Consider the following 21,702-nt stretch of genomic DNA (forward strand, 5'->3'; position numbering starts at 1 on the left):
AAGCCCTCAGATATCCGGAAGACCGCCATTATTACATCTTTTGGCATGTTTGAATATCTCAGGATGCCTCTCGGTCTTCGCACTGTGGCGCCGACTTTTCAGCGCTTTGTTGACCAAGTCCTACGCGGTTTGACGGGCTGCTTTGTTATCTTGACGACATCTCGTCTTCAGCCCTGCAGCAGAGGCCCACAAGCTGCGCCTGCGTCAAGTGCTCGCAAGAGTCAGCCGCTTTGGTCTTGTTGTCAACGGACCGAAAAGCGAGTTCAGCGTTGCACAGTTGGAATTTCTCGGCCATCGCGTCAACGCCAATGGGATTCGCTCATTACCGGCACGTGTCACCATCATAAGCCAGTTTCCCCGGCCCACCACCACCCGGCAACTGCGCGAATTTCTTTGCCTCGCCAGCTATTATCGGCACTTCGTTCCTCGCTGAACCGCAATACTGCAGCCTCTCCAAGACCTTCTTTCGTGTCACAAGCTGACCCCTCTTGTTCCCTGGACCGATGCCGCTGACCGCGCATTCATCGGCATCAAAGCAGCCATTTCCCGTGCGACGCTCCTGGTTCATCGCAAATGTGACGCGCCCGCGTCCGTCATGGTTGATGCATTGGACACTGCTGTTGGTGCAGTCTTGCAACAGTTCCATGAAGCTTGCGCCCCCTGAGCACCGCTACAGCACCTTAGGCCGAGAGCTGCTTGCAATATATTCTGCTGTGAAGCACTTCCGTCATTTGCTCGAGGAATGCAACTTCATATCCTTACTGACCACAAACCTCTGACGTCCGCGCTGGCATCCATCATTACTTCCTATGCTCCTCGCGAAATCAGGCAGCTCGCCTACATTTCCGAGTTTACCTGCGACATTCTTCACGTCAGCAGCAAACCCAACATACTTGTGGACGCTCTTTCTCGTGCTGTGGTCAGTGCGACGGACAATGGACGGCCAATTATCGCCTTCACGGCTATGGCTGCTGCTCAACGAGCCGATGCCGAGCTGCAACGGTTTCGCACGCGCGACACCTATCTGGTGTTGGAAGACGTCTTGCTCCCTGACTGCGCCGTTCCCCTCGTTCGTGATACATCGATCGGTCGCTCTCGCCCCTCCTTGCGTCTAGATTGCGGACGAGCCGCCTTTGATGCCCTCCATTTTTTTGGCCCTCCTTGCATCCGCGCAACACAGTGCCTCGTCACGGCTCCTTATGTCTGTCCTCGCATCAACGTCGACGTTCGCCGCTAGTAGCGCACGTGCCTCAGCAGTCACCCAAGCAAGGTGCATCGACAAACTGAGACTCCACTTGGCACCATCTCGTCCCCGGACGCCCGCTTCAGCCACCTGCACCTCGATATTGTCGGGCCCCTTCCTCCCTACGGGAACCACCACTACCTGTTGACCTGCATTGGCAGGTTGAGATTGCCTGAAGCGATGGCGCTTCTGGACATAACGGTGGAGTTTGTCGCAACAGCACTCATCACACTCTGGATAAGCCGCTACGGTGTCCCTTCTACCCTTACGACTGATCGTGCTTGTCAGTTTCACTCCACATTATTTGCCAACCTATCTCGGCTCCAAGGCGTCAATCACGTCAAGACGACCTCTTATAACTCGATTTCCAACGGCGTCATTGAGGGTTTTCACCGGCAGCTGAAGGCCTCACTTATGGTGTCCGCTTTTCCTTCGCCATGGATTGCGCGCCTACCCTTCGTTCTGCTTGGTCTCCGCACCGCACTTCGAATTAACTGTTCTACCTGTGCAGCGGAGCCAACGTTTGGCACTACCTTCCGTGTCCCTAGCGAATTCTTCGAGTCCTCGCCACCAACGCCTGCTGACGTCTTAGATTACGCCTACCGTCTACGTAGCGCTATGAGAACTGTCGTTCCACCTTGTAAGCGCCAGTATATTCTCGTCATGTCCAGGCCCCCCTGACCTTCAACGGTGCACTCCCGTCTTTGTTCGCCACGACGCCGCACGCCCACCCTTACGGCAACCATACGATCGTCCGTACCAGGTGCTCCGGCGTGCTCCTAAGCACTTTCTCCTGTTCATCAACGGCCGAGAGGACACGTCTCAGTTGACCGCCTTAAGCCTGCCCACCTTGACTCCGGCGTCATCCTCAACTGTGCCGCTGCATACCCTCCCGGCCTTGCCAGTCCTCCCCACGTACGATTTGCACCAGCAATATCCACTTTTCGCCATTCACAATTCCCTTATATCTTCATCGCTGCCCTATAGCGTGTCACAATGGTCCGGCCCCAGAAGACGACGGCGCCCCCAGCACGCCTGCCAAGCACGCGCATACTGGATTTGCTCGCAGCTCAACTGAATGCCGCGACGCGCTGTACCGTTCCCGCCTGGCTGAGCGGATTCTGCCAAATATAATTGTGGAGACCCGACTACGACTTGCGTCTGTTATTCAGCTGCACAGGACAAAGAAGGGACTGGGAGAAGAAAGGAAGGAAGAGGTGCCGTAGTGCAGGACTCCGGAATAATTTCGGCCACCTGTGAACCTTTAACGTCCACCGATACCGCACAGCACACCGGCGTCTTTGGCGCTTTGCCTCCATCGAAACGCTGCCGCCGTGTTCGGGTACGAACCCGGTTACTCATAGAAAACCGATGGGGTGCGTTTTTTACATTAAATAGCAAGAAATCACAATCATCCAGAGGAAATATCTGCGGTACATTCATTGCTATGCTGCAGTCTTACAATCTGAGAAAAATTGCGTTCATAAACAACTTGGCGTTGACAAATAGCTCTAGTCCTGTATATATCAGTATTCTGAGACGGGAAAAAGAGCGCAGAATGGAGCGAGCTTTAATAGAACCCGCAAATATGGCGACCAACCCTTCTAAGAAGAAGATGAGCGATGATGATGGATATGTACAGATGAAGACGACGGTCGCATGTTGTGCTTACACTTCTCTAATCTTTATGCCCGTTGTTCTTTTTTATTCATTTCTTCACGTAATTTTTTTTCGTCTATAATTCCATCTTTAATTCCTCAGAATACGTACCCAAAGTTAAATCATTAGCTTGGCACCAAAAGGTAATCCATTAGCTTGGCACCAATTTGCCTTCTTTGGTCTTTCCTGACTGAACCCTGGCCAATCCCCCGTCGTGGGTATGTGCCATGCCACCAAGGCAACAGCAACAACTTTCTGCCCTCGCGGACGAAAGCGACCGGCCTGGTCGCTGAAACGCTGAAAGATACGCTGAAACGGCCCCTGTTCCTTCCGGCTCTGCTTCGGAGATTGCCCATTTCTTCCTGAACGCCATCCTTCTGCGCCATGGAGCTCCTCGTGTCCTTATTAGTGACCGCGGAAAGTCCTTCCTCTCCAGCATCCTTGCCGAAGTTCTTCACACCTCCAGGACCGTGCACAAAGCCTCTTCAGCTTATCACCCTCAGACCAATGGGCTCACAGAGCGCTTTCATCGCACGCTGTCCGATATGCTAGCCACGTACATCCAACCCGACCACACCAACTGGGACACCATGCTTCCCTTCGTTACATTTGCATACAATACTGCAGTGCAAAGAACCACCAGCGTCTCCCCCTTCTTCCTTGTGTATGGACGTCAACCTACCTTCACCCTCGAAGCGACTTTCTTCTCCGCCCCCTCAACCTCTTCCAGACTCTCTCACGAACAGTTTACTTCCCGTCTTACCTACTGAATACCGACGCCTGAATACCGACGGCTCCCAAGCCTCCCGGAAAAGCACCTATGATTTCTCCCACCGTGCCATATTTTTTCACCCTGGTGATGAGATACTGCTGTGGACTCCTGTGCGCACCCCGGGATTGTGTGAAAAATTCTTGAGGCGTTATATTGGTCCGTACACTGTACTCGAACAAACGTCCCCGGTGAACTATCGCGTTGCCCCTGTTCATCCTGTTAATGACCGTTGTTGCCGCGGTGCCGAGATTGTTCATGTTTCCCGCCTCAAACCCTTCGCCCGTCGCCCTACTGTGCTATAACCTGCGCCCGGGCCGGTCGCTTTCGTACGCGAGGGGAGAAAGTGTAAGCACAACATGCGACCTTCTTCTTCATCTGTACATATCCATCATCATCGCTCAAAGCACAACATGCGACCTTCGTCTTCATCTGTACATATCCATCATCATCGCTCATCTTCTTCTTCCAAGGATTGGTCGCCATATTTGCGGGTGCTATTAAAGCTTGCTCCATCCTGCGCTCTGTTTCCCGTCTCACAGTATGCTTATACGATGCTACAGAGAATGCTTTGTCTTCAGAACTTTGGCAAACGCCGGTCACCAAGCCCCGCATCGTAACGGACGATTGTATACAATCTGTATGTCAAAGTGTCTAGGGCCTGTCAGCTCGACAACGCGAAGCTGCCAGGGATAGTCTACGAAATGCTGCAGAACGACGGCCTTTACCCATCGCAGCGTCCATATTCGTCGCCTCTTGTTATGAAGAAGAAAGATAGCTTGCTTTGGTTCTGCGTAGATAATCGATCCTTGGACATGATTACAAAGAAAGGTGTGTACCCCCTCCCGCTTATCAGCGACGCGCGTCTATAACTTATCATCGACTCCACAATGCGAAATAATTTACGTCGACGGACCTCAGGAGTGGCTACTGGGAGACTGAGGTCTACGAAACAGATCGAGAGATGACCTCCTTTCTCACAAGAGACGTCTTCTTTGTGTCCACATTAATGACCTTTGAACTTCGCTCCTCAACTTTCAAAATTTCAACGGGTGGTGCATACTGTGCTAGAAGGTCTCCGGAAACAAACCTGCGTCGTTTGTGAGACGAAGTTCGCTTCCTGACGAGTTTCGATGAACGCATAAAAGGTTAAAGCACGTGCTGGATACCGTTAAATCTTCTAGACTGGCGCTTAATCCCCAAATATACCACTTCACCTACCAGGAGTTCTTGTTCCTCGGCCGCATTGGCAGTAAGGACGGAATGCGCCCCTACCCAGGACAGACGTCCATCACAGCACGTTTCCCAAAGCCTACCAACAAAAGTCCATCCGAAACTCGGGGCCTGTGATGTAGTATTGCCGCTTTGTATTGAAAATCTCGCGCAGTTACGAGCTCCATACGCCCTAACTAAGGCAGACGTCGCGTTCCGATGACAAGTGCCCGAAGGAGCTGCCTTCAAGGAACTTTAATGCCGTTAGCAAACGCCACCAGCCCTCGCACACTTCAACGAAGCGGAAACCGCGATTCACACTTAGGCAAGCAGCATTGATATCGGCGTCGTGCTAGCCCAAAAGTAAATTGGAGACGACACTTAAAGGGAGACTGAAGCACTTTTTTTGAAAATCAGGCTGGCAGCTGCGTCCTATAGTTTTTCATGCTGTATACTGGAATATCGCATCAAAATAAGGCAAAAACAAGCGCAAATTGCCTTTTTTAGCCGAAATATGCGGCCTGTGCCGCGGGGCACGCCGCGCGGCGCGCCGCCGCCCGTGATTGGTCAAGAGAGGTCGTGACGTCACTTTGAGGATTGGAGATGCTGCCGATGCGGATCCGGCGCTGCGTTGAGTGCAGATCGCAGCTTTCCGTGTCGTTGTAAAAGCGAATACGGCGAATATTTTTTTTTACTGACCTCCGAAGAAAAGGATACAACAGCTTGCTCATTCCACGTATCGCCTGAAACCAAAATAGACACAAGCAAAAAATTCTACGCCTAGCACAAGCATACGCCATCGTCAAAGACGCGATGCAGACCATGCATAAAATGTGCCAGCACAACCTCGGCTCGTATCCTCGGAAAGGAAGGGGTGCGAACAATACTCAAGTCAATTACCACCCCTGACGCCTCCTGGCTCGCCCGGAAGAGTGTCATCCTAAAGAAAAGGCCCAAAGCACTGTGTACAAAAAATCCTGTTCTCAGTACCCGGCGTTACAGGTTGGGGCAAGAAAGTATTTCAAGGAAACGATGAAGGAGCACGAAGTTGATGTCAAAATTAACGAAGCGCAGTGGCCAAGCACTGCGAGGCATGTGACCACAGGATAGTGACGCAATCATTGTGCGCTAGAAACCAAGCCAAATACGCGCACAAGGCTGCTGCTTCACTCGTGGCGCGTTCAGCAGATGCCAGAAAATATCAATCGCTGCCTCGGAAACGTTCGCCTTTCCTAGATTTGCAGTTTAGGTTCAGTGAAGTAGTTGCCAACTATATGTGTGTTTAAAAGCCAAGCTAGCTGCAACTCGCCCGCTGCCACAACTTGATGAAGAAACCGAGTAAGGTTGCGGTGTTTTTTTGCAAAAACTCGGTTGGCATTCATTTCACTCATAAATTTTCATCCGAAATCAACGTCGAACGCTTTCATTTTAATCGCTTAGCTACGAATAAACGAGATGCCGTATATGAAGAGCTTCGATGCTTGCTTGATTTGCTTTATTGTGCTTTGCCTGCCTGCCTGCCTGCCTGCCTGCCTGCCTGCCTGCCTGCCTGCCTGCCTGCCTGCCTGCCTGCCTGCCTGCCTGCCTGCCTGCTCGCTCGCCTGCCTGCTCGCTCGCCTGCCTGCCTGCTCGCTCGCCTGCCTGCCTGCTCGCTCGCCTGCCTGCCTGCTCGCTCGCCTGCCTGCCTGCTCGCTCGCCTGCCTGCCTGCTCGCTCGCCTGCCTGCCTGCTCGCTCGCCTGCCTGCCTGCTCGCTCGCCTGCCTGCCTGCTCGCTCGCCTGCCTGCCTGCTCGCTCGCCTGCCTGCCTGCTCGCTCGCCTGCCTGCCTGCTCGCTCGCCTGCCTGCCTGCTCGCTCGCCTGCCTGCCTGCTCGCTCGCCTGCCTGCCTGCTCGCTCGCCTGCCTGCCTGCTCGCTCGCCTGCCTGCCTGCTCGCTCGCCTGCCTGCCTGCTCGCTCGCCTGCCTGCCTGCCTGCTCGCTCGCCTGCCTGCCTGCCTGCTCGCTCGCCTGCCTGCCTGCCTGCTCGCTCGCCTGCCTGCCTGCCTGCTCGCTCGCCTGCCTGCCTGCCTGCTCGCTCGCCTGCCTGCCTGCCTGCTCGCTCGCCTGCCTGCCTGCCTGCTCGCTCGCCTGCCTGCCTGCCTGCTCGCTCGCCTGCCTGCCTGCCTGCTCGCTCGCCTGCCTGCCTGCCTGCTCGCTCGCCTGCCTGCCTGCCTGCTCGCTCGCCTGCCTGCCTGCCTGCTCGCTCGCCTGCCTGCCTGCCTGCTCGCTCGCCTGCCTGCCTGCCTGCTCGCTCGCCTGCCTGCCTGCCTGCTCGCTCGCCTGCCTGCCTGCCTGCCTGCCTGCTCGCTCGCCTGCCTGCCTGCCTGCTCGCTCGCCTGCCTGCCTGCCTGCTCGCTCGCCTGCCTGCCTGCTCGCTCGCCTGCCTGCCTGCTCGCTCGCCTGCCTGCCTGCCTGCCTGCTCGCTCGCCTGCCTGCCTGCTCGCTCGCCTGCCTGCCTGCTCGCTCGCCTGCCTGCCTGCTCGCTCGCCTGCCTGCCTGCCTGCTCGCTCGCCTGCCTGCCTGCCTGCCTGCTCGCTCGCCTGCCTGCCTGCTCGCTCGCCTGCCTGCCTGCTCGCTCGCCTGTCTGCCTGCTCGCTCGCCTGCCTGCCTGCCTGCTCGCTCGCCTGCCTGCCTGCCTGCTCGCTCGCCTGCCTGCCTGCTCGCTCGCCTGCCTGCCTGCCTGCTCGCTCGCCTGCCTGCCTGCCTGCTCGCTCGCCTGCCTGCCTGCTCGCTCGCCTGCCTGCCTGCTCGCTCGCCTGCCTGCCTGCCTGCCTGCTCGCTCGCCTGCCTGCCTGCCTGCTCGCTCGCCTGCCTGCCTGCCTGCCTGCCTGCCTGCTCGCTCGCCTGCCTGCCTGCCTGCTCGCTCGCCTGCCTGCCTGCCTGCTCGCTCGCCTGCCTGCCTGCTCGCTCGCCTGCCTGCCTGCTCGCTCGCCTGCCTGCCTGCCTGCCTGCTCGCTCGCCTGCCTGCCTGCTCGCTCGCCTGCCTGCCTGCTCGCTCGCCTGCCTGCCTGCTCGCTCGCCTGCCTGCCTGCCTGCTCGCTCGCCTGCCTGCCTGCTCGCTCGCTCGCCTGCCTGCCTGCTCGCTCGCCTGTCTGCCTGCTCGCTCGCCTGCCTGCCTGCCTGCTCGCTCGCCTGCCTGCCTGCCTGCTCGCTCGCCTGCCTGCCTGCCTGCTCGCTCGCCTGCCTGCCTGCTCGCTCGCCTGCCTGCCTGCCTGCTCGCTCGCCTGCCTGCCTGCTCGCTCGCCTGTCTGCCTGCTCGCTCGCCTGCCTGCCTGCCTGCTCGCTCGCCTGCCTGCCTGCCTGCTCGCTCGCCTGCCTGCCTGCCTGCTCGCTCGCCTGCCTGCCTGCTCGCTCGCTCGCCTGCCTGCCTGCTCGCTCGCCTGCCTGCCTGCTCGCTCGCCTGTCTGCCTGCTCGCTCGCCTGCCTGCCTGCCTGCTCGCTCGCCTGCCTGCCTGCTCGCTCGCCTGCCTGCCTGCTCGCTCGCCTGCCTGCCTGCTCGCTCGCCTGCCTGCCTGCTCGCTCGCCTGCCTGCCTGCTCGCTCGCCTGCCTGCCTGCCTGCTCGCTCGCCTGCCTGCCTGCTCGCTCGCCTGCCTGCCTGCTCGCTCGCCTGCCTGCCTGCTCGCTCGCCTGCCTGCCTGCTCGCTCGCCTGCCTGCCTGCTCGCTCGCCTGCCTGCCTGCTCGCTCGCCTGCCTGCCTGCTCGCTCGCCTGCCTGCCTGCTCGCTCGCCTGCCTGCCTGCTCGCTCGCCTGCCTGCCTGCTCGCTCGCCTGCCTGCCTGCTCGCTCGCCTGCCTGCCTGCTCGCTCGCCTGCCTGCCTGCTCGCTCGCCTGCCTGCCTGCTCGCTCGCCTGCCTGCCTGCTCGCTCGCCTGCCTGCTCGCTCGCCTGCCTGCCCGCTCGCTCGCCTGCCTGCCCGCTCGCTCGCCTGCCTGCCCGCTCGCTCGCCTGCCTGCCCGCTCGCTCGCCTGCCCGCTAGCTCGCCTGCCCGCTCGCTCGCCTGCCCGCTCGCTCGCCTGCCTGCTCGCTCGCCTGCGCGCCTGCTCGCGTCAAACCGAGTATAAAATCACTAACCGAGCCTTCCTGAGCACGTCTCAGGTGGTCTGGCCGCACCTAAGCTGAGGAGAGCGACACATGCTTAAGCCTCTATAAGGTTTCTTCAGGGGCTAAGTGAGCATGTTTCTACTTTTAAAAGAGGCGCTTCTTCGGAATGGTGACAAGCCTCTCATGGGCGAGAAAATCGAAGGAACTGTGTCATGGTTCAGCCGCGCCTTTTCGACAGAAATCTCCAGAGGTCACATTAGGGACAAGCTCTGCATGTAGCCGCTCTTACGAAAGTGCTTCGAGCAAAGTAGGCTTGCTTTGGTAAGCTTGAATTCTAGGTCACAGCAGCGAGTGCTTTCGCTGCGAGGGCGCGAAAAACAGTGGAAGACGACACAGTCTCGGCCGTAGTTGTTCGTGGACACGAACGCAGAGTAGTACCTCGTGTTGAATCTGATTCTCAAGGTCGGCTGACAAACTTTGTACGTCACAACGCACGCAGCACGAGAAACAACGCGCGCTGAAAGCTCGCTCGGCTGCGCCGAAGTATCCCCGGCTCCTCAACGTGACGTCACGTTGGCCGACATGGACGAGGTTTCCCTCTCCGCTGTCCTCCTCTCCTACGCTCGCGCGGGGCGCGGGAGATTTGAGCATCGCGTTTTTAATTGGTGATTGCGCCACTGTTTTAGCAAAAATCGAAAAAATAATTTCGCAGACGTGATCAGCAATGACACTACTTCAAAACCCTAAAAAATTAGCTGACTCGAAAACCGCCTCAGTATCTCTTTAAAGGTGCACTGAAGAGGATTCTGAACTTGTATTTTTGCCGCGGGAACTCGATCTACACGTTCCGAGCTTTCTTAGAAACTGCTATTTGTTGCCCTGTGTGGCCGATCTCCCTAATTAAATCGAATTAACATCCGGGTCCCGCCATTTTTTTTAAATTCTCCCTCGTACGGTGGGCGGAGTCGACCAACGCGTGGAGCACCTTTCACCCAGTCCCGTGGCGGCTTGCCGCTCTGCCATCGGCGGAGTAATACGTAGTAGTCCGTAGTAGCAAATAGTCCGCGCGTATTTTTATTTCTTCGGGCTTATTTTGCGGCTATATTATCTGCGAATGAAACTATTTATTCATGGTAACCTAAAAAAAAATAAAGCGAAAGCAAAGCCTCCACGGGACTGGGTGAAAGGCGCTCCACGCGTTGGTCGACTCCGCCCACCGTACGAGGGAGAATTCAAAAACCAAGGCGGGAGCCGGACGTTAATTCGATTTAATTGGGGAAATCGGCCACACAGGGCAATAAGTCACTGTTTCTAAGAATGCTAGGAACGTGTAGATCGAGTTCCCGCGGCAAAAATACAAGTTCAGAATCCTCTTCAGTGCACCTTTAAGCTCCCCCTTAACGGCATCAGCGTTAGCGATAATGGACAAATGTTCATGTATGTGGAATTCTTTATTCTCTTAAGCTCCCCCTTAAGGGCATTAGAGTGAGCGATAAAGGACCAATGTCCATGTACACGGAATTGTTTCTTTTCTACTTTATACGCTTTGCACTCAGTTCTCATACCACTCCTGGCGCAGTGGGGCAACGGTTAAGCAGTACACCACTGCCCTGCGATTACAGGTGCTCTCCCCGGTGGTGGTTGTGTCACACAGGTTGCTCTTTCCGAGCAACCTCTCGTGCCAATCAATAACTGCAACTGTCACTTTGGTCAGTTTTTCAAAATCTGAGGGGCACGTTGCGATGATGCCACAAGGTCACGTGACCTAGGTGTCCTACGCAGGTTCCTTCTTCGGAAATTTTTCGCTCACAATGCCGACCACGCAGACAATGACGTCGGATTTCCTGCAGAACGGGAGCCTTAACGCAATCGTGGTAATAATGGTACTCAGCAAGCGATCGCCGACAGCAGCCACTTCCGGTCAAAAGCGGAGTCTAGCTACTCAGTTATAGAAAAAGAGCACCTTTGGATCATGTAAGCCACAAAGAAATGGCGGCCCTAACTCGATAGAAAGCTCTTCAAAGTTGTCAACGATAATAACGCGCATTGATGCCTACCTTGGAGCTATGATCTGCAGCACTTGCGCGCCAGAGCAACGGTCAGACCTCGATCAACAGCGCCTCGTCGAGCACTTAAAAGGTAAGGCTTCCTCACCCTAAGTAGGGTTCAAACTAGAGTTTCCTTCTTTTTCTCGAGGAAATGGCGCTCTCAGGACGAACTCCCCCCCATGAAAACCGTGTACCTTCACATGGTTGCTATGAGCCTTCATCTATAAATTCTGCAATATTCCTACAACGAACCGACAGCTACGCACCTCCAGTTTACCTGCACCCTATGCCGCACTCAGGACAAATACTACTGCGCACGACTTTCCGCCAACTTCTCACAATACCGACAGTATGGACCTCCTCGTTCTCCCTTTCTCTACGTCAACGTTCGGAAAAAAAAGGGCAATAGGGTCGACCGACCACCTCTCCCGCCACGCCGGAACAAACGCCCTTCCAAAGCCGTACAAGTTGCGAACATCCTGCCGAAGCCATCCTGTGTCGAAAACATCCTGCTGCGACTCGGTACCTCCGAAGAGCTCATCACGGACAGAGGAAGAGCGTTCACTGTAGATATGACGAAATCCATCCTGCGCTACATTCAGACAAGCCACCTACAGGCAACTCCACATCACTCGCAGAAAAAATCTCTGCCTCCCTCGTAACCGAGAGTAGAGTAAGCATGAAATGCAGGACGATGCAGAAGCGTACACGGACACGACGAGACGCAGGCCTGACAAGAATATATATGCAGTGCGTTCGAAACTGTCTAAAGTGCGTAGAGGCGAAAGCGTTTTCCGCACCACTTTGCCTATGTGACACTGGTGACGTCACCACTGGATTACGTCACACATAATTGATGACGAAGTAATGACAAATTATAATTAGTGACTAATTACTCATTAATTACTAAACACTAAATAACTGGTAATTAATGACGCTTAAGCTTCGCCTTTCGGAAAACTTTCGCAGCTCAACCTACACGCTAATATTTTAAAATGGATTGAAGAAATTCTAACTAATCGTTCGCAGTCTGCAGGTCTATGTTAACGGCCACCTGTCTAAGTCCGTCCCAGTAACATCCGGTATCTCACAAGGATCTGTCCTTGTCCCCTTCTATTCTTAATACATATTAACGACTTGCCTATGCATGTTTCCTGCAGCATCAGAATGTTCGCGGATGATTGTGTCATTCACCGTTGCATTAACAATCGTGATGATCAACACACCCTTCACGCAGATCTTAACAGTGTATTAGACTGGTGCAGTAATTGGTTGATGTCCCTTAATCCTACTAAATCCAAAACCATGTCTTTTTCTCGTCGTCGTAACCCTTATGATGATGATGATGAAAACTTTATTTGTAACAAGGGAGTTTTGGACACGTCGGTCCTTGGGCCCCCGCACGGCCCCACTGCACTCAAACGTTCATGTCCCGGAGGCTCATGACGCTGGCAGCCCGGCCGGTGGCGATGGCTTGCTTGGCCGGGTCCTCGGAGCGCAGTAGGGTCTCCCAAGCCTCCCAAGTGGTAAGGTGCTCCAGGCCCCGCGGGGGAGGATCCGCCGGGCAGAGGAAAAGGATATGGTCGAGAGTGGCTTTGGGGTGGTGGCAGAGGGTGCAGGAGGGGTTCGTGTGGACTGGGTGATATCGCGAGCGTATGTAAGGGGAGGGCAAAGTGCGTGTTTGGAGCCGCCTCCAAAGTGTCTGATAGTAATTGTCGAGGGAAGGATGAGGTGGGGGGTAGAGCCGACGCTCGGCTTTGTAGGCCTGCGTCATTTCACTGAATGAGTGCATGCGCTCCCGCGAGAACCCCAGGTCGGAGGCCGCCGGTGCCCGGTTGAGAGAAGCTCGGGCTAAAGCGTTGGCGGCCTCGTTTTCGGGATTCCCGGAGTGGGCAGGCACCCATATCAGCTCCACATGGCGGGGCGGGTGCGCGGCGAGGGAGTCCAGTATGCGGAATCGCTTTTATTACTCTGTTTGTAATACACCGATTGAGCTAACAGAATCGTACAAATATCTGGGAATTACCGTCTCTCCTGTCCTCTCATGGCACGCTTATATTAGTAACATCATTTCAGCATGAAATAAAACATTAGGTTTCCTTACACGTCACCTTCGTCTTGCCCCACCTGAGATAAAGCTGCTCGCGTACAAATCATTGGTAAGACCGAAATTAGATTATGCATCTGCCACCTGTAACCCACATCAAGTATATCTAATCACTGCATTGGAATCTGTTCAAAATCGTGCCGCCCGGTTCATTCATTCCTCATACTCGTACGACACCAGTGTTTCAACTTTGAAAGTGAAATCCGAATTGCCACTCCTTTCATTTCGTCGCCGCATCGCTAGCCTCGCTCTTTTTCACAAGTTTTTTTATTCTTCTCTGAATCAAGCACCGTACATCAGAGCCGCAGCACGCATATCTCACCGCACCAGTCATCCACTGCAAGTTGCATGCCCACCATCGCACACCACTTTTTCTGCATCGCTCTTTTCTCGAACAGCTTCAGACTGGAACAGCCTTCCCTATGGCATCGTCGTCATTGCTTCGCCATCTGTTTTTCAAGCGCGTTTAACAGATCATCTTCAATGTTAATCATTGCGCTTTTTTTTTACATTTTCAAGTGTATTCCCACCCCTTATGTAACACCCCCTGAAAAGGGGGCCTTTAAGGAATAAAACTCAACTGAACTGAACTGAACTGAACTGAACGCGACAGCATGTTGCAGCGCTACCAGGCAGTCTACGGAACACCACCACCCGCTCGGCGCGATGCCTTGCCCTTTGAACGCGACGCTTTTTGAAGAAAGGAAATTACGCAGTAATTCTCTGTCATCTCGGTGGACACCCGAACCGCACCGTACAGGAAGACGAACGCCACCACCCGTTCGGCGCGATGCCTTGCCCTTTCAACGCAAGGCTTTTTGAGGAAAGGAAATGGCGCAGTAATTCTGTGTCATCTCGGTGGACACCCGAACCGCACCGTACAGGCAGGGAGGAACGCCACCACACGCTCGGCGCGAAGCTACCGGCGCTTCTATGCCGGTCCTATAGAAGAGCTTAGAGAGTCTCGTTAAATCTCGTACCGTGCCCGGATGTTCTCGTTTCAGTGCCCGGATGAGTGGAGTTCAGTGCCCGGATGTTGGCTCTCGGTCTCGGCGTGGCGTCACCAGACTGCCTACAACTGGAGCTAAAAGCATTTCATGCTTAAAAAGAGCCTCATAGAGTTCTTGAACAAAAATTCAAGGGGGCGCTTTGTTGACCTAAAGCGAGGAGAGGCGAAAGCCTTAAACTTAGTGTTCCTGCTTGGGTCACTAATGTGTGGTTACGATGTTAAGGTTCGCCTCTGAGTGTGTAACGCGATAGCGTCTTGCAACGCTGCCAGGGAGTCCACAGAACGCCATCGCCCGTTCGGCTCTACGTCTTCCTTGTCGGTAAATTAGTTTTTGAGGAAAGGAAATATATCTGTCTCGTATATCTCGGTGGATATCTGAACCTCGCCTTAAGGGAAGGGGGAAGATGGGAGTGAACGAAGACAGCGTATTCACTAGACGCGTCTTTGTTCATTCCAAACCATCGAGCTGGCATGGCAGAGTGGTTACCGTGCTCGCCTCGCACTCCGGGGACCCTGATTCGATTCCCGAACTGTACCAAATTCCTTTTCGGTTATATTTATTTATCTGGTCTGTCTAGAAAGCTTAATTAGGCTAATTGGTCAATTAAGCAATGAACTAAACTCAGTCCCACTTAGTCAGAGCATCTCTATAAGATCCTTTTAATTGGTTGCATGGTTACTAGGCGAAGTACAATTGGCCCGTTTGAAATTCGCGCACTGTGACGTCACGATCATTTCGACCAACTGAAAAGCGTTAGATTTCTGTCGACAACTTCTTCTTACAACGATGAGGCATTAAAGGCTTCCGCCTTAATAACATCGCAGACATGCTTCCTGTATATGTCGACGCGGAACTCAAGCTCTAGAATATCGTCCTCCCCTATGTCGTCTTCGCCTACAACACCACAGTGCTGTCGATCACCCAAATGACGCCTTTCGGCTCGTCTTAGGTATTGAGACAACGATTACTCTCGATGGCCATGCTCCCAAACGTCACCGAAAAAGACAACCTCAACGCCGCGATTTCCCTTCAGCGACCAGCAGGTTCCCGACAACCGGCCCGCCTACAGGCCGAAGACCAGGAAGAGACCCAGCGACGCCCGACAACACAACCCACAACGACGGGATGGAGGCTACAAGACGACACATCGTCTAGGGGTGGACACCAATCCGCCGTCGTGAACACTGCTACGAAAATATTTTGGCCCATACAAGATACTTTTAAGAGCAGGTTAACACAATTATGATGTCGAGCCCATTGGAGCGAAACACGACATCGGGTGCCGCGCATATCCAGAGGTCGTACCTCTTGTGCTCCTCACACCTGTTATGCGCGGGAATAGGTACTGCAGTTTCACTTCAGTGTGTATCTTGGTTGCACTCTAGTGTTTGCTTACTAGGTATTTATTTTCCCCATCTTTCGCTTTGGGACGTTAAACCCCATAAACCAAACCATTTTTCGTTTTTCTTCTAACCATCGCGCTGGTGTTTATTTGAGAGGAGAGTGGGGGATGAGGTAAAACATTGAGATGTGTGTTTGTTCATACTTAAACTGCCAGCCCACGGTTTCACCTTTAGCGGCAACTGCCCGCACTGTAGTGCGATGTCTTCGGACACCTATCACATGGTGTGGGCCTGCCCCTCCAATCCGGCCATTCCCCCAATCACCAACCCAACCCGGGAGGACTGGGAGGCGACCCTCCTCGACTGCCACGACTTACAGGCCCAACAAGCCTTAGTCGGGCGCACCCGGGCCGCGGCTACCGCTACTGGGGTTCCAAGCTAGGGACCTACACCTAGTGTTTGTAAGGATTGGTCCCTTACGTAAGGATTGGTGATCCAAACACCTCCTGTCCTTTCTGAATAAATGTTTTCACCACCACCACCACCATCACCAGCAATTTTTCGGTGAGTCTTAAACCTGAAGGCGTCCAAGAGTGGCGGTGAGCCTTTTTGTCGACTACAGCCGATCAGGCTTGTGCTATCTCAGCTGCCGAGCTGTTCAAGTCTTTGTAAAATCCAGCAAGCCCGAAAAGAGTTAGTTTAACACTTCAGTGAACTCGTCTGAAGTCCACGGTGTGGTCACCCTCACGTTCAATATAAAAATAGGTCTTCCGAGCTTAACGAATGGTGGTAACCTTCTGTTTAGAATGTAATTTATTCACTTTAAGACATCTTCGATGCGTATCCTCACTTTCCGATGAATATGCAGCTGTTCCTTTGTATGTCCTTTCGGAAGACGCAGGCACATGGCATGCACTGGGAGTCACTTTGGCACTGCGAGGAATGAAGAAAGCGCACAAAACATCAGTGACACGCTAATACCGAGAAAAGGAAGATTTCAAAATTCGATTATTAGTCCTGAGAAAGCGTCACTTGGCCATGGCCTACACACTAGCTAGATACTGGTTTAAGATCATGTTAGCCATTCTTTCCGCCCTTTGGAAGACTTTTAATTGTCGTTTTAACCACCGGCTGATTTCTAATGCATTTAATAGATTGCGGAAGGAATGGTATGAAGTAAAAACTCTGCCAACCCAAATATGGCCCAAGTGGAAACGACCGCTACGAACGCAACAGACATGGTGCCTGCGCCTTTGCGCGCGACAACTAAGGCTCGATTTTAACATTTTTTTCTGCTGAGTTTTTTTTAACTTTTACACATCTGCTGTTCCCGGCGTAAGTGGGCACCTAAACTGCAGATATTTATGAATAAATAGGTAAAGGAATGCATTCAAAGGGCAGAGCTGAACCTGCGAAATGGCCCGATGTTAAAATGGCGTTGCACGCGCCACCAGTGCTAGTACTGGCTCTAGGTGTGGATATGACTAGCTTCTGCTTAGGAGCCTTTTATCGTTCTAATTATATACGGAAACTATTCAAGACAGGAACAAGTTACTAACGACCAAAGTATGTATTAGTGTATTGAAAACCGGAGGATATGATGCATGAACCAAAACTAGTTAACATGCGGGCAGATGAACCAGCCCAGGGAGCTCCATATTCAACTTCCCTTCGTAGCAGATGGCTGTTAACTTAAAGACTGGTTCCGAGAGGTTGCTGGGAAGAGCGAGCTGGGTCGTACAAGTCCCACCGGTGGGAGCACCTGCCACTGCAGACCAGTGTCGCACCGGTTAATCGCTGCACTACTGCGCCAGGAGTAGAATGAGGACTCCCTGGGATCTTATGTTAAGTAGAGTATGACGAAACCTGTATACATGGGAGTTAGTGGATTAGCTATCGAGTTATACTCTTAAAGTGAAGCTTAAGTGCTCCCTCCAATTTTAAGTCACCGTGACTGGCTCAAACCTTAACAAAAGTGGAATGTGGTCGGAAGAGCTGCTATTGTGCAGTGGGCTCCAGTGGACGATAATGACCAACAGTGACACCTACAGCCAGAAAAACCAGCATCGTGTAACCGCATTTCAGTGTGGTAAAAAATGGCGAATGGCCAATGATATTCAAGAATCTCACTCTGTAGTAAAGACATAGATAGCGTACAAGTGGACACGAAAAAAAAAACTACTGTGTAACTCTTGATTAACGAAGCTAAAAATTATGGCTACAACGCTATAGTTGTCGAAACACTATCCCTTCAAAAACTTTCACCTGTCTCAGATCATTTTCATTGGCGATTTCAAATCTTAGTGAGCTAAACACAAAACTGAGTGCGAGACAAAACTTCATGTTTAAGCAGCTTGGTTACACAGCCATGACCACCGCAAAGTAAATAAAAAAAAAACATTACACTACGACAATACATCTGACGGGATAATTTTGCGGAAGCATGTATTTACCTTCCATTAACCGTTATTTTGAGACTTTGGTCTATTGAGCTCTTTTACTCAAAGATGACGCTTCACATACGCGACAGGATTCTGGATGGCAAAGATGGGCGTAAGTAGGCCTAGTTTGTCAGCGGGTTGGGTTGGTGGATAGGCAGCCCCTAGACAGGGTGTTGGGGCGGGAAGGTTGTGGGAGGGTGGTGCTTCTCGAGGGTAGCTCGCTTTCCCACTGCGTCCTAGAATTCAGTTTCACCGTCGCTTTTTTGCTCCACTGCTACGTGGGATTTTAGTGGGTGGAAGCCTTGTGGAGGGTGTGGGTAGGTGGGTCGCGCTTTTGGAGGGTAGTTTCGGTTGGATGGGTGGGTGGTTGGTGTATGGCGCTTCTGCTGGGTATGAATGGGTGAGTTCGAGGGTATATCAAAGGTAGCTGTCGTGGGCGGGAGGAAGCGTACGGAGGACGGTGGTGATGTCACTTGTCGGGAAGTACTCTAGGAGGGTGGGCTCCTCGTTTGAACTCGAGGCTTTGTTTCAACAAACGCTGCACTGTTGGGGAATGGAGGCTATAGTATGGGTGGTTTTGCAGCAAAATGGGCATTCATGATGGGTTCAAAAGCGCGACAAGACGGAGACGAAAGGAAAAGAACACACACGACAAGCGACAAGCAAAATAGGCGTTTTTAATTTGTTCAGAGCGTTTAAACTGCGTTAGCATTAGAATCCTTACTGTGAAAACACACCGGTTTTGGCTATATAAAGTTTTTAGACTGAAGAGCCACCTGCCACCTGTCACAGTTGGAAGGTGGCAAAGTGAAGAGAGAAATAATCATCCTCTCCACTTGTAAGAGAGGGATTTTGTGGTAGAGCGTCCGCCTAGCATTCGGCAGGTAAGCGGTTCGATCCCCAGTACCGCCGGGTGCCCACGTATTTTCTATCGGACACAAGTTTTCGCACGGCTCGATGCTCTTCTTTCCTGGGGTAAAATACATTCGAAAAGGCTGCAGCGTCCCTATGCGCCGCACCGCAGAGGCGCTGAGACCAGCGCTCATAGCCACCGCCTTGGAGCTGGCTGTGAAGAAGCCGAAAATAAAGATGAGCAGCGCGCGCTGTGTGCGCAAGCACGGCACGGGCAGTTCTGTTCCCATGCCTGCCGCGCAAATTCTTTTCCTGGCGCTCCGCTGCGTCCACATGATTCCCGGCAGGAGGATTTGTAAAAAGCCATTAAACAGAAGCGGTGGCCCGATAGTAAAGTGCCCTCCTCGCACTCGCAGGATCTGTTCTCCAGAGCTGCCAGTACCTATGTGCATACACCTCGTCTTCCATAACCATGAGGCAATCCGAGATGTCAGATTCATATCCTGCCACTCTGCCGGTCATAAAGCCCTCTTCGTCGTATAAAAAAGAACACCCAATGGAATCATCGGGAGTATGGGTTCCGGTCTTCAGAGATTTAAATAATCAGCTGCAATTAGAATTTATTCTCTTTGCTGCCTCATGGCAGTCCTCAGCAAGTTCACATGAGGGACGCATCTGATTAGGCAGCTGTATAGCCGAAAAAGAGTGGTAGAATTTCGGGAATTCGGCGAAGTCCGTTCAGAAGCTTCGCAGCTACACAGATCGCTACCTAGTGAATAAAGCTTCTAAAGCTCTCCCATTGCATATGCGGAATGAATTAAGCGACCATTAAATTTTTTGTAGTTCCTCCGAACAAGCAAAGAATATAAGATGCTTCATCGGGACCATAGATTAGTACTTACCGTTATGGAAGGGCAGTACGACTGCATATCGTAGAACCTTGCCTTCAAGACAGGTTTGCTATTTCCTTGCGGCCGAGAGCTGCAGATAAGAAAAGTAGCAACAGTCGCGCAAAGTATGCTTCCAATTGCAGCGGCAACTGTGGCCATACACATAGCTTTATAATTTTCACAGATGCTTTCTTGTGATGCTGACTTAGCATTCCAAGCAGGGATTGTCGTGCTCGCCGATGCGAGTTCTCGGATGGCGTGCGAACGTGGCGCGGCATGCGCGTGCCTTGCGAGACTAAGGCTAAATGGGCACCCGCCACGCAGGCGCCACGATGCAGGCGCACAGGACACCACCCGAGCAATGTTGGCAGTGCTACCTCTCCAAGAGGCAAACGCGGCTTCATTGATTAAGAACAGGTCATGATATCTCGTATGCCGTTATCTCCCTTCACACTTCTTCATGTTTGTATCATCTCAAAGAATCGCAGAATACTCTGTCTTCATTCTAGGCAAGTGCACGTAAAGTGCATATCAAGCCGGTCATATTTAAGATATACATATGGGTTTAGTATTCTATGCAGAAATACTCACAATAACATGTTTGTACCTAGCTCTCGTTTATTATTGCCTTCCATTATCTTAGGCCGTTGTTTACCACTAATAGAAAGTAAATGGCGAGAAAAAAATTAGTGCCCCTATAAGATATCTTTCTCGCCACCCACAGCCAACATAAAGGTTCCTCGGTAATTAAAGGTTTTCTGCGGCGTTTGCCTGTCGCTGTCAGATGCATAAAAGGATCACTTGCGGATCGACATTTCACTCATTACTTTCATGTAAAAAAACAAAACTTTTCAGTGTACTTTGCATTTCATGTTTTTTTGTGCTTACTTCCTAGTTGTTGTTAGTGGCCTTAAACAATAGGTGGTACATACTAAGTGTGGACGATTTACCATGACACAGGCGGCTATTACTGCTACTCATTGGCCATGGGTTTCGTCTACATCTTCATTATGTGTCTTCTTGCTTCTTATTGGTCGGTCTAGCCCACCTAACTCGAGCTGGCTACGCTGGCCTCGCTAACATAACGGAATATATATGTCTTCGGAACCTATTTACATATCATTTATCCTCTTGAGCTTCCGACGCAGCCGTGGCAACAGAAAGCATGTAATGTCTTTTAGCTAGCCCAGACTGCTGTAAATAGGCTTTGATTCTGCATTTCCGGGAAATTGTTAAATGTGTCGTACGCGACAGCTTCTTGTGAGTACAGTAGCAGCGTCGTTATTTTTTGCCCAGTTATCACGGCACTTTATTACAGCACTGAATAAGCCACCGGTTTCTGGTTTCCGGCCAAAGTTTGTCATGGATGCATAGTGGGCAATTAAAAAAATACATGAACACTCCTCCCAATAAGTATGGACCATAAGCTTACCAGATTTTGGGTAGCGCAAAAACATCCCTGTTGTAGTAGAGACCTCATAGACTTAGAGATATCCGCACGGTAAGAACCAAGATTGCTGCGTCAATATCTACACACAGATGTTTGTCAATAATTTCAGCACGAGAATTCGGACAGCAAAAGTTCTTTTACTTTCATATAATCTCACTAGTGCCGCTGTCTATCAGCAATATTTTGTAGATGTAGATGTCATCTGGTTGTATGACTTTACGCTACTGAAATGGGGTTCGGTTAGATATGCATTCCAGCAAATTTTTATCCAGCCATGGAATAAAAAAGTGTCGCATTAGAATGAAAGTCCGTAATACCATGCCATGGAGTGCACCAGCTTGCGAAATAGCTCTCAAGAGTGATGATACCTGAGCGCTACACGACCGCTGGTCTTCAGATGCGTTGCAGGGAAATGATTGTTGGTGTTGACGGCATAAACATCGCACTGCGACCTCCAGTCTGGGCATGACTCCATGGCCCCTGTGGCTGTTCCTCAAGAGCACGGGGCATTTTGAAATGTGCACTTCACGTCTGTTGTATGTCACTCATGACATCAATAGCTGCACCCACTTCACTGTGGCCTGGACAGAGTAGTACAGCC

This window comes from Amblyomma mixtum, chromosome 2 (assembly GCF_055824585.1).
Source record: "Amblyomma mixtum isolate Tamu chromosome 2, ASM5582458v1, whole genome shotgun sequence".
Taxonomy (NCBI): domain Eukaryota; kingdom Metazoa; phylum Arthropoda; class Arachnida; order Ixodida; family Ixodidae; genus Amblyomma; species Amblyomma mixtum.